This window comes from Corvus brachyrhynchos, unplaced genomic scaffold, assembly GCF_000691975.1.
Source record: "Corvus brachyrhynchos isolate BGI_N302 unplaced genomic scaffold, ASM69197v1 scaffold44, whole genome shotgun sequence".
Taxonomy (NCBI): Eukaryota; Metazoa; Chordata; class Aves; order Passeriformes; family Corvidae; genus Corvus; species Corvus brachyrhynchos.
In genome coordinates this window covers 3,203,270-3,220,882 of record NW_008238359.1, presented here as the reverse complement: position 1 = coordinate 3,220,882, position 17,613 = coordinate 3,203,270, and the positions used below count along the sequence as shown (strand labels likewise).

General features: G+C 36.5%; 1 protein-coding gene across 1 annotated transcript in view; it reads left to right on the top strand.

Annotated features, from left to right (window-relative positions):
• Positions 1 to 17,613, top strand: part of TENM4 (teneurin transmembrane protein 4) — a 1,563,774-nt gene that overhangs the window by 631,407 nt on the left and 914,754 nt on the right. Inside the window, exon 5 of the mRNA XM_017735917.1 lies at positions 4,024 to 4,097. The gene's annotated coding sequence lies outside the window, so the exon portion shown is untranslated. The remainder of the gene's footprint in view (positions 1 to 4,023; positions 4,098 to 17,613) is intronic.

Genomic DNA, 17,613 nt, shown 5'->3' with positions numbered 1-17,613 from the left:
AAAATTTTAACTGAAAGAGTGGTAAGGCACTGGAATAAATTGCCGAGGGCAGTGGCAGGGTCACTGACTGGGAAGTCTTCAAGCGGTATCTGGATGTGGCACTGGGGGATGTGGGCTAGGGGTGATTATGGTGGTGCTGGGGTGGCAGTTGGACTAGATATCTTGAAGATCTCTCTCAACCTTGATGATGAGGTTGGATGGGACTTTGAACAACCTGGTCTAGTGGAACGTATCTCTGCCCATGGCAGAGGATTGGAACTAGGTATTATTTAATGTCCCAACCCAAGCAGTTCTATGATTCTGTGATAAAAAGATAGGATTATGCCCATGTTGACATGTTAAGATAAGTCACAAAGTCAAGAAAGTTTATCAGCTGTGGTTGCACCCATGGTGAGCAATATGGGGCAGATATTTACTGACTTCTCTGCAGATCTGTAGCTTCTGTTTAGGACCAAGAGCTCATGGCCAGCACAGTTCATTTGTAAATTAATTACAGGATTCAATTTTTGAAAAAGTGGGATCTGAGAGTCATGGAAAGGGATCTTCAAATGAAAACTTTAATCATACAGCGTGAAACCTGACACATTTGTTTCTATGTTTGTTCTCATGAGCATATGTTACAGGGCTCGGGAGACTGGGCAGGTACTGCAGTCTACATTGAGTGATGTCCCTGCGACAGTCCTTTAATCAACCCCCCTTTGAATTATTATTTGTAAAACTCTGAATAAGGTAGAGCAATTCATACGTTTCCCAGTTGTACAGTTGAAGTCAAAGACATATCAGCAACATCATTTCCTTATGCCCTACAAATTTACCTGTGGGAAAGGCAAGGAATGACCAATGGACAGTTTGCTTAGTTCAGCCTCACTGTGATTTCCCTGGTAACTTCTCCTCACCACAAAACAAAAAGCCTCAAGGTGGGATCAGAAGTAGAAGCAAGGTGGCTAGAAAGGGGTCCAGAAGCAGGGTATAGGTGTTTGACACTATTCTGTGTAATTAAATTCAGCACTGCAAATAGCCTGTGTTTTTTTCCCATGAGGGCAAGGTTGTTCTGGCATGCTTTTATAGATAGATAGATATAATTAATGCTTCATCTCTCCTTTAACTCTAATATACTGCGTGAATACTGTGTCTTGCAAGGACTGTCCTGTTCCAGAAAGGACACCACTTCCTTGTTGCTGGTTAAACAAGAAGTTTAAGCAGGAGTATTCAAAATTATTATACTTGTTTGTTGTTTGTTTGTTTCAAAGTTGGTAGAATTTTTCTCCCATTTTATTTTTTATCTTCCCCTTCTCCAAATCCAAGTCAAGAATTTGCTTTTCCTCTGAGTTAAAGAACAGCATTTCCCCCCAAGTGCTCATCAGTTGCAAGTGTCCATTTAATTATTGTTAGACTTCAGAGCTTCTTACTTGTTAGCATTAAACTGGTGCACAGCCATGTAGTACCTGCAGTGTGAGAAGTAACTAAGGTCAACTTTTAAGAGCAAATCAAAAGAGAAAAGCACCACCAGTGTAGCAGAAATTAGAGACAAGAAAGTAGAATGGTAGAAAGTAAAGAAGGAAGTCCTCCTAGATTTCAGACGTCATTATTATCATCCAATTCTTTCATTCATACTAGCGCAAGGTAGAGTACTTTCTCTGAAATCTATAATGAAGAAACCCCAACTTTTCCCTTTAGGTACAGACTTCAGTTACACTGGCTTAAAATAATACACCTTTCTCTTAGCTATGCCCAACTGACTGCCAGCGTGTCTCCTTGTAGACATCCTGCATTCAAAGTCAGGCTATTTAAGCTAATACATCTTCTCCTTGGTCTAAAGTTTTACATTAACCTGAAAGGCAGGGAGAGCTGAAAATCATGCAAACAGTGGTTCATAGAACTCAACTGATAAGCCGTAACTCATTAAATAATTATAACGCTATCACATTCATAAGTGCGTGTTCTATCCTTGTTCTCATCTAGGATTTGTGAAAGGGCAAGATAAAAAATATATTTTCCTGATTTCCACACTATGAATCTGAGGGAGAAGCAAACACTTGACATAGTCATGATTTATATAAGTAAAATTTTCATTAGATAAATACGCAAATTACAAGAAGGAAAAAATTAACAGTTTTTCTGTAGAAGAAAACTGTTTTTCTAGACACATTTTCTTTCTGGTTCATCTTTTTTACCTTCATCACCTTCATCACCTTAGCTATCAAAGGCAAAGGCAGCACGTAGGCTTGCCTCTCTAAGTGTGAAGGACAATCCACAAAACTTCAGTGACAAATATTGTCCCTGCAAATTGCAACCACTGTTTTTTTTCCAGGCAGTTTGCCTGGGGTTTTTTTGCTTTTTCTTTACTGTCACTGCTGGGTGTCCATAGCCTGCTGCTTAAAGCATAACAGCAGGGAAATATGAACAGAACAAGCTGAAGCCAACTACTTGCAGAAGTCTCCTTAACCTGTGAATTTATTTTGTGACTAGAGTTACTATGACAATGGTGACTGAGCTTAAACTACTGAAAGAGCTGGGTTGCTTTTAGATAAGCACTAAAATGGTTAAGTCACCACCTCTGGAAGTGTTAAAAAAGCATATGGGTAGGGCACTTGAAGATATATGTGGTTTAGTGGTGAACATGGAGGTCGTGCTAGGTTGATGGTTGGACTTAATGAACTCAGATGTTTTTTCCAGCCTCACTGATTCTACAGTTCTAAGGCTCAGGCCCTGGAATGGTTAGATTTGAGGCCAAGACCCATATCAGATTTAGATTCAGAGTGAGCAGCTTCAAAATCCCCCAATTTCAACTTCAAATGACAGCAGGGTCTGGTGATCAGATGACCTAGTGTCATTTCTAGAACTTCTTAGAAACTAAGTGTTCTTATAATTTTGACTCCCCATATAGCCAAAATTAAAGGACCTGGTACTGCTCTGACAATTTCAGGGAAAACAGGAAATACTCTTCCACTCCACAAAAGAAGAAATTATCAGTGTGTTCAATGAACTTAGCCAGAATATTGGAAGAAGACAAGAACGAATGGCCTCAAGTTGTGCAAGGGGAGGTTTCAATTAAATATTATGAAAAATTTCTCTCCTGAAAAGGTTGCCAGTCACTGGAACAGTCTGTCCAGGGAAGCGATGGAGTATCCCTCCCCAAAGATGTTTAAAAGACATGCTGATGTAGCGCTTGGGGACATGAGTTAGTGGTGGGCTTGGCAGTGCTGGGTTATCAGTTGGACTTGATAGTCTTAAATGTCTTTTGCAACCTGAAACGCTCTGTTTCTTTGATTCTATGAATCTGTTCCTGTATCAACACCATCTCCTATGGTGTTTTAACAGTTTGTGAGGATGAAATTATATTAGAAGGGTCCTGATTTGAAGTTAAATGTTTTGTGTTTACCTTACCATTGTGTATTACTTTCTTAAAAATATACATGTAAGTGTGTGTGTGTGTGTGTCTTGAATGTTAAATATTACAACCTTAAGTGGACGGAGTATCTTTGCTGTCCTAGTGGGATACAGGATGCATAACAAAGGTGAACAGTCATATTATAAGATAGATGTTTTGATACTATTAGGTATACCTGGATCAGTTTTTTTTACCTTTGGGTGTATATATCAATAATCCTTTGTTTAGGTCCAGGAATGGAGCCTAGCTGACCTTACTACAGACAAATATATAATTTGTTTTATAGTGTAATGTATTGTGATTGAAATAAAAATATGTATCCCATGGATAACAGCTCAGAAAATCTCCTGTATAAACCCATGATATAAAAAGATGGTGACTTTCTAAAAGCTCTTAGAATCAGCGACACAAGAAGAGCCTTCAGTTCTGTTGTGTTGTCTTTAACACTCATTAAATGTTTCACAATACTATGATCTCCTCATAACAAATATAAATAAACTTCTTTTCCTCCAGCACTAAAAACGACTTCATTATTACTTTCTAATTCCATAGCAGTACAAGAGAAATAAACTTTCTGAAATTGCAAGTCTTTTTCCAATTTTTTTTTTTGTTTTGTTTTTATTTTTTGGTAGGATGGACCTATTTTTTTGCTTGGAAAATAAGATGTTCTCTGCTTCTGGCACACTGGTGAAAATCGGTAATTAAGGTAAGAGAAATAACTTCAGATTTCCTACAATTTCCTGGTCTTGCAGCCTCTCATGGCTTCAGAAGTGATGCCTGAAATTCTCTTTCTATGCTGCTTCTTTATTTATATTTCATTTAGAAACTCAAGTTACTTTGTTGCATTTTTAATGACATAAAGACTTTGCTGTTACAGCAGCTCATTTAGCTAAGTCAGTACCTGTGGGCTTTTTTGGTTTGTTGTTAGAGATGCCATCACAGATTTAAATTTTACTGGCCTGTGGGAATAGATTGCCTTTCTAAAGAAAACAACTCTTTTTCTAAAGTAATTCACCTGCAGGAATTTTAAGGCCTGAGAATCTAAATCTGCTTTTGGAACACTCTATAGTTAGCACAAAATTTGAAAAACAGCTTTATTAACTAGGACCCTTCACTCCTACTCAAAGAAAATAAGACTTACGGGATTTTCAAGCTTTTGATCCTTTCACCCCTAAACAACTGATTTAAGAACTGATCTCTAGGTCTCATCATTTTCCACTGAGGTTCATTTTCTACTATAACTTGGATTTGAATAGGTAATGTTGATGTACTGAGACAAAATTACACACTTCTTTCTAGAAGCATAGATTAACAAACATAAAGTTGTAGCATTTTGAAGGAGTGCATTTTTACATAAACACTAACACAAGCCAGTGGGAGCAGATCTGGCTATCTCTTGTAAGGGCTTTTTCAAATCCTTGCTCCAAGCAGCGTTGTGAATCAAATCAAATTATTAAATCAGAGATAAACACAGGAATGATGGGAGGCCAGTTCTCAGAAACAGATGGATTTACCAACCTCTTATGCACTGTGTGGTGGGATTACCGCCAACAGGTACAGCACAGTTAGTCTGGCAGCCTGCTCAGTTTTCTGTGTAACTCATTGATTCTATAGCTCACAGGGCACTGGTTGGAGAAAAGGGATGTAGGAGTGTTGTTTTCTTTAGATCATTCACTTATTTACTAATCAGAAAAACAGGGGTTTTTTAAGCAATTATATAACTGAAACACTGCTCAGGTGCCCTAAAGAAACCTTTTAAGGATTGCACATACACAAAATAACAAAAAAATCATCAGTGTTTACTGAACTAAATACAGATATGGAGTATGTAAGATGAGACCAATTCTTGACAGATTATTTCTGTCACATAATAGACTTGTCTGTTTTCTAGCAAATCTTATAGACTTCATCTCTTTACAGTTGAATTAACAAGAGATGAGTTTTGCTGGCTGCTGTTGTCTGGGATCACCTCCTCTGCATGGTGTTGGCATAGCTAACATTGTTATATTAATGTCCAGTCACAACTTCCTTAAGAGTTTGGCTGCAGGATAAAGCAATGATGCTTTTGTGATGTTTGGTTAAGAAGTCTGTCGTCACTGTTCAGTTATAATCTGTAAGGAAAATAACTAAGGCTACATACATGTAAATATGTTTATATATGAGCAACACTATACACACTCTATGCAGTCTATAGGTTGCAATTGGTATTAAAATGATGGTTGAACCCATTCTTTACAGAAAGTTTTAGATGGTCAGTTTCTTTTTTATTTAGTTGCAAATTAAATCCTCAGTGGTGTAGTACCTAGAAATGCCCTGGTCATGCCCTTTGAAATTTCTATGAGAACAGCCAAAACCATTCAGCAAAGGCCACATTTTATCCTAAAAATTCTCCAAAAAATCAAGACGTATTTTCTGAGATAAACCAAAACTGCAGTTTATTTACCCACAGTCATCAAGAATGTATTTTGCTGATGTAATATATTCATGTGTTTAATTGTGTTGGTCACATTTTATTACATCTTGAAGTGTCAATTAACTTCTTTGGTGCAAATTGACAGATTGTATCCAAGCTCTAACCCAAGCCTCCCAATAGTTGTTAGCAGATGCTGAGAATCTTTCGCCCTTACTCTACCTCAAAGCATATGTCTGCATTTCAGATGATGTTTCTATACTCCTGTGTGAGAAAACAAACTATCATTTCTTGCTGAACTAGATCCACAGTTCTGAATTATCAGTTCTTAGCAGCCTTGTGATATCTGCTAATTGACATGTAATGTGTGAAACTGGAAATGTGGGTTTGAGTGTAAATATATCAAAGCATTATTCTGACTGAATTTTAAGTTCTTTATATAACCTTGACACCAGTTTACACCTATCAGCTCATAGGACTTCTATTATTAAAATTAAACACAAATTTATATCCACTGCTTCTAAAACACATCACTTTATTTCTTTCAAGTAGCATAAAAGTAACTTCTGACTGTCTCTGTCGGCAGAAGTTTGAGTGGCAAACTGCTATTAAGAAAAAGAGAGAAGGCCCATAGTATTATCAAACTCTTATTTAGCAGGACCTACAGTGAAAAATTCTGAAAAGTAAAAGAATAGAAGGACATGTGATTTTAATTGTAGGATAAAAATTGAAACAATTACATTTTTGCAGAAAACAATCCCCTCGTTTTTAGCAGTGTGAGCTACAGACGCATCAGGGATTTTTAGGATGCTACTTTCAAAGAGTGGTTAAAAAGTAGTCTCTTGTAAAATAGATGTAACCTCCGGGGCTTGAGCATAGTCCCTGCCTGCCCACCTGAAACAGCACGCAGCAGGATCATGCAAACTTCAGCTGATTATTTTCCTAAACCCAGAACATGTTAGACCTTCCTTAAGAAATAAATAGCTGTTGAATATGGAACAGAATCTGAAGTATGGAACTAAAATAAGACATGATTCCTAAAATAAAAGCAATTTCAGAGTTTAAAAGAAACATTATTTTATTCTGGCAGAGACTATTCAGAGAATTTCTGGTGATTAGAAGGCATTCAGCCACAAATGGAAGGAATGTATTCAAGCCTCAATATATTTTATCGCCAGGCTTCTAAAGACCGTGAATCCCAACCAAAATGGTGAATGGTGACATTTTCTGTTTTTCATTAGAGAAAGGCAAGGCAAAACAGCACAGCCTTTGTCATATGGATCCCTCTGATGTCAGTGAATATAGTGCACACGTAGGCCTATAACCTGTGGGGTTTTTTTAAGTTGAATCATCAAATGAAGCCTACTTGTAGCATTAAACATCTAGTCTGTTTGAGACTGTTTGACAGAAAATACACCTAACTTTAGTGGTGAAAATAAAGTCATAAATTCCTGTCCGTTAAAGGAACATGAATCTCTCTATCATCCTCCTTCTTGAGATAACAAAAGCAAAAAATAAGAAAAAAAATAAAAAGTAACAACACCAAAAATGTGCTTTCTCATTGAACAGAACCAAATCATTCAGAGTACTGTCAGAGAAACAGAAGACTCCTCTTCTGTGAATGTATTGTTGAAATATATCTGTCACTGGATGCCATCTGGTCCATCACCAAACAAACCATGCTGCATTTCAGAGGTATCTATTCATAGTTCTTCCTAAGAACGTAGCTGCTGACAGAATGGGACAATATGCAGGAGAGAAGGAATGTATGGGAAGCACAGATAATTCAAGGATACCTTTCTCCAAAGGTAATGTCCTGTAGTTCCCTGAGTTACATCATCCTGAAATACAGCCTGTTTGATATCTGGAGTCCAGTGACAACAAAAGCTGTGTCTTCACAGTGTCTTCTGACTTAGGCAATGTTTAATTTCAGTTATAAAACAAGAGAAGAACTTGCTAGATGATGCTGGGAATCTCTGCTGAATGTACTCCCCATGCTAGGGCCAGCAACATTTGTGGTCCTGTAAAATTAAATGACTGCTTTTTCAAAGCTTTTCCAAAGGGGAATGAGCAGGGTATGGCATCATGGTCCTTCCCACCCTGGTCTACAGTGGTGATTGTGGATACTGATAACAATGTGATGAATTAGTGTTGATGGAACTCTTTTCAGTGAGAAAATACACCTTATCTGTAACCCAGAAACTCAGAAAAAATCTTATTTATGTTGACTTTCAATTAATTTAGATATTAAAAGAGGCAACATAATTTTCTTGGAATGAAAATGTATAGAGTAATGAACACAACATAAATAAAATAAGTTGTTTTGGTAAAAGAAGACCTTTTAATTGAAATAGAAGTACTCTCAGCATTCTTTCTGTAACAGTTTATTTCTGGTCAGAATTAAGACAAATTATAACAAATCTCTTTGGGCAGAATTTGTTCCATATTCAACTCCATTCCACAATAGATCTGAAAGTCCAGATTTTCTTTTCCTGTCTTGGTCCCAGTTGTGCCTCTTGCCAGTTAAAGAGGCATCAGGGCACCCTAGAAGATGACCAGTTCTGGAGAACTGGTTTCTGCATGACTGGAAGCCAGACTTCATCCAATCATTTTGAGCATGGAGCAACCTGGTCTAGTGGAAAGTGTCCCTGTCCATGGCATGGGAGTTGCAACTAGAAGGTGCCTTTCAGCTCAAACTATTCTATGATTCTATGGTATTGTAAGAAGAAACTTGGCTTCCTTGGACTCTTTCTGAAGTGACCAGATTGTGAGTTCAGGCCTTCAGAGTGCTAAGATATCTGACTCTACACCACACAGTGATTTCAGAAAAATATTGAGGCAGACAATCCAGCCAATGCCTTGTTCAGCAATCTTCAAGCAGAACATTGTGAGGGAGTCTAAGTTAGCTCTGTTTCTTCTGAATATGGAGGGACTACTGAGATGCAGTGAGGGACATGGTAGCCAGCTTCTAGATAGGATAAGTAAAAGGTTTGAAGCCTTTTGAAAGAGTTGGGTGGTTTTTTTTTGGGGGGGGGGGGGATTTTTTGGGGTGTGGGGTTTTTTTAGTTTTTTGGGGGGTTTTGGGGTTTTTTGTGCATTTTTGTCTTTCCTTTTTTCATCTAATTTTGTTGGCTGTTATCAGAAATTATGACTTCAGCTATCACAGGGCAATGAGTTAGCTGCATTACTTTTAAAACAAAACTAAACTAAGACATTGCCCCAGAAAAACAACACTGTTTATGAGTGGTGTGATAAAACCAGAGATCTTGTCATAGCAACTAATGCATCACAATTACAGCTGACTGGTTTGTTTATCAGCCCCATAATAAGTCTATCATTATTTCTTTCACTAATAAACATTTCCATTCTGATTTTCTGACAGTATCTAGACCTGGACTTTGCGACCCAGTTAGTATTTTCTAGCTTTCTACATTCATTATACAGCAGTGGCATAATAATATGTATATATATGTATATACACACACATACATATATAAAAACCCATCTGAGTTATGATAATTGATATTTTGTAGTAGATACATCTCAGCTAATATATCAAACCACAGCATATGTGCAACGTCATTGTCTGCCTTGAGTTTTATATGACATTTTGTATAGATGAGACATATGATTTTATTATACCATGATATAATACAGTAGTATTCTCATTTCTTCCATTGTTGCATATGCAATTCAAAAGCCTTCTTAACATACTTTCCAAGGGAATTTTTTGTGTGCTTTCTTTTCGTAGTCTTTGTTCATATACTGTTTACTTCTAATGACAGCCTTAGACATAATTTTGTATACTTAAGTAGATGTAGAGAATTACAGTATCTGATCAATATCTGGAAACAAATTCATTATTTGTATGCCCCTCCAAAATAAGTTTAAACTAAAGATAGAAAGATCTGAAGAAAACAGACCTTTTGCCACACTTCTACTTCGTAAAATCTATAAAGTTCATGAAATAAGGTATTTTGAGACAGATCCTGAGGTGAGGATGTAAAATCAGTTATTTCTAGTGCTCATACATCATATTTTCCTGACAAGAGATTCGGATTTTTGTGATGTGGTTTTGTTATATGGTTGTTGTGCAAATAATATCAATTCTTGTGCCTGCATTCCAGCAGCGTACTAGTCTAACAGATATTTAATGGATATTGCTACTTCTGCTTGGCAAATGAAGCCCTGTTTGATAGAATTTCAATTTTGGTAAAAAGTTATAAAAGAGTACTGAAAAGGTGGCTAATGTTATTACTGCTAGATAGAAAATCAGGTTTCTAAACTCTTTATTTTCTTGTGTCTGTGTAATGTGACAGGAGAAGGTGATGACTGCTGTTAAAGGGAGACATCAGTTACAGTGCTGTTCATAAAGGTAGTTTGTTTGGCAATAATGTCTTATCTCTCTGCTTTTTCCTTTCTTCAAAGGGCAGCTTCTTCAGGACTTTCTGATTTTCAAATTCCTTTATTCTTTAAAGTACTTACATGATGACAAAAAGGGCCTATAACATCACTCTGACAGATGGAGTATTTCAGGGAGGCTTGTTTACTCCAAAACAAGATATTCCAAAGGGATCTTCAAGATAGCTAAAAGTACAAGCTCAGCTTGGTAGTGGGCTTAAACACTTAAAATAATGCTGGTTTTTTAACTTTATTCCTATGAAAATTTTAGCTGTAAACCCTGGCTACAATAATTTAAAATGCATGGAAATCTCCAGAGAGCTTTCTCCCTCAGTTTATGTCTTTGTTTCGCATTTTTTTGGAGTATTTCTATTAAAACTTCATTATGTCATTACTTCGCCAAAACTGCTGGCTCAAACTGCATCATGAGTTTGCTCCACTGTGTATCCATGTCTGATGTGCTGTACATTGGCCCACATGTTTACTACTGCTGGAGATGTTCTTAGTTTTCAAACAAAAAACTCACAATTTGCAAACTTGGGCTTCTATTAAATAACCATTATAAATGATTTACACAGATGGCATAATCCATTTGAGTAAGCTGGTGATTTTTTTATTCATCTAGTAAAAGTAGTTTTTTTTAACAGGATTTTTTTAACAGGATTTTTGATTTGTGAATTTCCTATACAAACTTCTGCTTCAACAGTTCTCCCCTAATTTTGGCTTCTTCAGTTTTTGTCAAAGGAAGCGTTAAAAAATTGTTCCATTATTTATAATTAACTAAGATTATACATCACACACTACTTCCTTTATTTCCCGAAATGTGTGAAAAAATAACATAGTAATAGCAATACTTGACAGGGAAGAATTTGGACGCCCTGGCCAAATCACATTCTGTCAAGTGACTTCTGGGCAGTACTGGGAAGTGAGCACAGCAAAGAATGATTCCCAGGATGCAGCTTGGATGCAGGAGGCTGAGTAGGTTTGTTGGCAGTGCAGAGGGCTGTTTCATGCTAGCTGGCTTCTACCACAGGCTGGTGCTGGGCACATTCAAGTCACATTCAGGTGTGGATGTTCATGGCCCTGGGTTCATGCTGGCTGACTGCTGCATTGGTACACAGCAGAGGCCTTTGGGGCTAACCAGCACATGCCCTCAGTGGTCTGTGTTACAATTCCTCTAATTAGCCTGTTCACTAAGGTAGAGGCACAACCTTGTTACCTTCTGAACACCCTGCTTTGAATTGCTTTGTCACCTATTTTGGAAGGATACCCATTTTAGGCCACAGCCACGGCAAAAGCTTCCTTACTATGATCAGAACAAGCTTTATTGCTCCACAGAAATGAAAAAAAAAAAAATATTGAGCCCAAAAAATTGAATGAACAACTAGTGTCATGAATAAAACATGAACTTACATTAAAACTTCTCCTTAGTTGTTTCAACATTTTACCAAGCTTCTAAAGCTACCTTGTAGGTTTTGTTATTTGCTCAAGGGACAGCATGCTCTGAAGAGTTATTTTCTCTTTTCCCTTTTCTGTGTGACAACTATTACATCTATCAAGAAAAATTGTTTAGAAGAGTTTTTTCCCCTGTAGTACAAGATACTTTCCCCTCCTGATGCAGCTGTCCATCATTCCCTGTAACTGGGTAACGGGAGGTCACATGAGACTGGATGACTGTGTCACTTCCACTACTTTTCTAAAATTACTTGAGTATTATTCCTATTGTGTATTTATTACATTTCATTAGAATATTTTTGCCTTAAGCTTTCAGTCTTCCCTCTTTTGCTTACAGCTTTATCAGCCCAAGTGATATGTATTTTTTATGAGCTCTGTGTTATGAGAAATAATGCATAATGTATAATGTAAAACCTTCTAGGATTCATGTTTAACTCACTACAAGTTTTGCATGCTGTCTACATATAACATGCAAATGTTATTAAACATTCTGCAGTGAAGGAAATTGGGAAAATATACGCTCCCTATTTGAAAATTTGAAGGAACTTTGTCACAAAAATTAATTAATATGATGTCAAAATTTAACATTAATTAACCCATTCATAAGTAACTGTGCAAATCCAGTTTAGCAACCTACGGCAAAGCAAAACCACTGTGCAATTATGCTGCAATTACAAGTTAATTACATAGATATAACAGCATCTGAATTTTACTTATACTGTCTTTTTTCAAATTATAATAATTAACCTTGCACCTTCTAGGTTTTATCTTGCAGAACAATAGCACACATGACCTAGTTGAGTGCAATTTTTCTGCTCTTAGGTTTACTTCTTATGAAAATCTTATGTAAAAATCTGACATAGGATCATTCATTAGCCAATTTAAATTGAAAATTCTTTCAAGACAATTTGTAAACAATGCTTAACTGGAAAAAAAGAAATATATAATATATGTATATTTATTTCTAATTTTAAAGTTTGGCCATAAAATATTAAGACATCAGATCTTGTGTTAAGAAGCTTTCTATTGCAGACTTTTTCTCCTTTTTGGGTTAAAAACCAAGGCTTGTTTTCATCTTTCCTAACTCTAGATACCTAGGATGCATAAATTGCATTTCCTTTTTCATTTTCTGTAGAGTGAACAACTCGACCAGCTTAAAGTGATGTGTATCTTTCAGGGGTGGTTTTGCCAGTGTCTACTGACTTCCTAAACTGGTGAATGATAAAGCCAGTTCTTCCCTCTGCATTTGCCTCTGTGTTCTTCTCCTCATAGCTGTCAGCACTCATGAGCCAAATAGTCTAACAAAGGTGCTCAAGAAATACAAATGTAGAAGGATTGTGAAGCAGCACTGGCTTTTCAAATTCCCAGTGCATTCTGTCTATATCTTGGAATTTTAAACTGATAATAACATAATTTGAATATTTCTTACTTTATTAGTAATATGAAACATTTCCCTTTATTCAAAAGGATGTGTTTAGAATGGTTTGGAAGCATTCTTTGTTTTAAGATCTATAGGCATAAGGAAAAGGGAAGTCTAGTTCTGTTATCAGAAAGATTCATCCTTATGTTTCCTGTTATTATTCCACAAGATTGCTAAATGCTGTACATAAAACAAGCCTTTTCTAAGAAGTGTTTATATACAAACACAGAGATTAAAGGTGTATCAAATGAAACACAGGCCTAGGAGAGGAGTTGAAAGTGAAGAAATCCTTATTAATGTGTTGAGCAGCATTTTCAGAATAAGCCTCACCTTAATGCTGCCTTTATTATTACCAAAACCAGACTTTCAGTAGATATTTTAAAGTGCTGTTTTTGTTCTTTGTTGTCACAGATTTTCTTTTTCATAAAATCTTAAGAACCCTCTGTTAAGAACCTCTTAAGCTGGACTCCAGCAGAGCTACGCTATATCTCTAAAGGGGGGCAGTGGGTGGGGTGTAAGATGTAAGGGGTTTTAAACCTGCATGTTGCCAGGAGCATCTGAAAGTCTAATCATGACCTGTTGTACATCCTTTCATTTCATGAGTCTATTTGTTCACACCTAATCAATGATTTCATTTTAAATAATCAGATTAGGACATTTTGCCTCAGGAACAGACAGCAATTCAAAGAATTGCAGACACAGTAATACCAGCAACAAGAATCAGTGATTTCCCATCCTTATTATGACAAAACTCAATTTAAAGTTAGCACATATTATCATAAAAAAAGAAATAAAAAATCCAGACGTAATTTTCACATCTATACATCAACTGTGCTACCAAGAAAGCAAACAACAAAAAAAAATCTAGCACAAATGAGAAAACAGTAATTTTATGAAGATTGGGGAAGAGAACTGTATTGTGTATTTGTGTTACAAAAGTACATTCATTACATTTTTCAGATATCTGTATATGCTGCTGTTTTTTCAATGCCCATCATGTTGTTAACTAACCATGAAATAATGTCATACCAGAAACAAATGTTTGTTCTTAAACCTTTATTCACCCATATCAATAAATCTGAGAAAGAGTTTTCCTGTGGAGAAAAGTACACTGAAGAATAAATGGGTTCATGTGTTAATTTTTTTCTTTCTCCCTGAGTTTCAATTTAATAGATATATCTTTTCTTCTAGGGTAAGCACATGGGATCTGACTAAAAATATTTTTATTTCTCAGTTCACTGAAAATGTATATGATTATTCCTGCATGCATTACAAACATTTGGAATAATTATATTCATTACAGTACACATATAAGTTTGAATTCAGTTAGTTAAACTGGTGATATAGCCTTTTAAATACATCAAAACTATATTTATGTTAGGAAGGAAAAGGGGCTGCTTAACTGACACAAAAAAATATCTCTGTATAAATTGATCATTAAAAAATTTATGTTGATAATTAAATTATGTTTCACCTTTAGAAGGGTGAGTTTCCAAGACTGTAATGTCATCACTGGGTGAAATTAAATCAAGTTCAATACATATCTGAAAAACATCAGAAACAGGTTGTGCTTTTGATAGTGGGAGGGTGAAGTTAGTGAGGCAGGAGTTGTCCTCTTCTGTATCTCAGCAAGGTCAAAATACTTTTGCATTAGAAACAAGTAGCTATGATACAGGAAAATAGCCAACAGTTTAACTCTGATTACAAAAAATGTTGTAGTAAAAATGGTTCATGAGAAGCATGCTGGATACATCTAAATCTGCCAACTGAAATAAACAGTTTGGTGGAAGGGGAGAAAATGCTGATGGAGGAACAACAACAACCTGTTTAGCTCAATCACACCAGGAAAGGAATTGGGAGGGAGGTTTTTGTTTCAACTTTATCATTTTTTTTCCCTCAGGTAAATTCCCTGAAGTTTCTTGTTTTGTAAGCATTTCATGTCTAACCTGCCTCTTAAGTATATAATACAAACCCATTAACACTCTTCTCTTGTTTTCTTACACACAGTGGTTTTAGAAAGAGGTACAGCATTATTCAAAGACCTCTGAAGGCAAAGGACAAGCTTGCATTAAGCTTTGGCAAAATCACCCTCCCTCTGGTTACTGCTCTTGCAGCATAAAATGAATAGTGCATTGACAGATACTTTCATTTAATCAGGGCTAGTTTTAGTGAACTTGCTGCAATCTGAAGTTGAACTCTCTATGTATTTTTATATCTACACATTCACATGTTTCCTATATGCTTAAACATTTGAAAGATGTAATTAGGAAATATCACTAAGTTTGCAGTTCTGCTATCCTCATCTTCTGATTCAGCATAACAGGAAGGAGTGAGTGTAAAAATGGTCATTTTGTAACATCTGTCACTGCCAGAGCCAAATGTATCAGATCACAGTAAATTTTCCCATCAGTGTGCACATAGTAAATTACTTCTCTTCATAGACCATTTTGCATTTCCTGTAAGTATCCCTGGAAAACATTTCCTAGCTATAGGTTTTGAATTAATCAATCAACTTTTGTTTTTATAGCACCATTCTGGAAAATCCACTCATAGTACTTTCAGTAATAAAGATAAGAAAAACAAATCCATACTCTCCATTTAAGTCCAAAGCATCTATCTTCTTGACTATGTTCACTTAAGACATTTCAGCTGTGGAAGTACCAACTGCTCTATACTTTTGGGAACTCTTTAACTACAAAACAAATAGATGTAAGAAACAGTAAAAGTATCCCAGTCACAGAAAAGAATGTGGAGCAAACTGGAGCTTTGATTTGACCTTACAAATCATGTCTTAATTTAATAATTTGGGAAAATTAGGAAATGTTTTGAAGCCATTTCTGCAGGCCACAGTGTGGCTGCTGAAGGGCAGCTGTGGGATATTCAGTTACTCTTAGATGTCGGCAGTGTGGATGTCTGCAGCTGATCTAGGATCTTTTCAAGGTCATGAACAATAAAAGGGTCTCATGGCTCCAGTCAAGTCACCTGTTCAGGACCTGATGACTCATGGCCTTCAAATGTCTGTTTCTCTCTTTCAACCATTAAAGGTGTTGAGCATGATTAGCTGTGGTGCAGACATCTACAGAAACCTCACCTCTTTACTAAATGAGTTTTGGCATGAAATATAGCCTGACATCATAGTGAAGCTTCAGTTTAGCAGTGAAGGAGGAGAGAAATCTAATAAGAAACCCAGCAAATCCCACATCAGACCTGCACAACAAGATGTTAGTGACATGAGCTTATGTATTTAATAGTGGTGTGTAATACCATTAGAGTTTTGGAAGAAAATAATGCCATGAAATGATGAAGCAGAAGCTGTATTCACCAACTTAGATAAGATTTTTTAATTTTTTAGAAGAAATAAAATGTCAATGCAATTATTATTTCCAAATATATGAATAGAAGCCAGAAACTCCTGCAAAGTTCACACAGGTGCCTAAATGCGTTCAAAAGTGAGTTCCTCAATAAAAATAAGGCACTAAATGGATTGAATGTAAACTACATGGCAGGTTTGATCAAATGGTTCATTGATCCCTATTCCCACAAGTCATCCAGAGAAAATATTAGCATTTCAGGCACATGTTGAGAGCAGAGCTAGAGCACCTGCCAACTGGGCAGCTACAGCAATATGCAGAAAGACAAAATGAAGGAATTTCTCTTATGTGCAATACTCAAAGAGAGTAACATTTTGGGATCCAACTTGGAGTTCAAAACCTTGAAGAACTTCAGAGAAAGACCTCTGACATATAAAGTGAATTTTCTGCTTCTGTTCATCTCACTGCCTCCTTGGCTGTTTTGCAAAACTTGTTCCTGTCCTGAGTTGTGTTTAATTTCCCTCCAAGCACCATGCCCCTCATTGTTGGGTGTTCACTGTATTTTATTTTGTGAGCTTCCCCTGTGCCAATTCATTTGGGGAGCCATTAATCCATCTGCCTCTCCTCCGTGTGTTAGCACATTTACAGAGGATAATTCAGTAGCATCATACATGGGCAACATATGTTTTTGCAGGTAAAATGATACCCTACAAAATAAGTGTCTCTATTTTGAACGTATGAAAATTGGTTTTTATTAGTGAAAAAAAATCAAAGAGTTACAAGGACATTTATCTCTTGCTATCAGGATGCATCTATTTGCACATTTGCTGACAAGCTCTTTCTTCCCCTGGCAGGCTTAAAACTTACTCCTTTTGTCTGTTCTCAAGGTAAATGCAAGTCCTATATGCAAACAAGAGTCTGTTGAAACAGCCCTTCTCTCACACTGTGCTCTCCTGACCTGAGTTTGCACATTCAGTAACAGTGAGATTCCAGTCATGTAACTGTACCTAAAAAATTAATCATCTAGTGCTATCAGTTAAGACCATAGGTGGCTATGGTCTTTTAACAATACAGGGATTTTCGGACTGTGCAAGGTGCCTTCCTTTCTTTGTGAAAAGTAGCACATACCCAAGGTGGACATGTCTCTGTATTTTTTTTTCTTTCCTGTCTCTAGGACATCAATGATAGAGCAATCAGAGACTGTTAACTCACTCTGCTTCACACT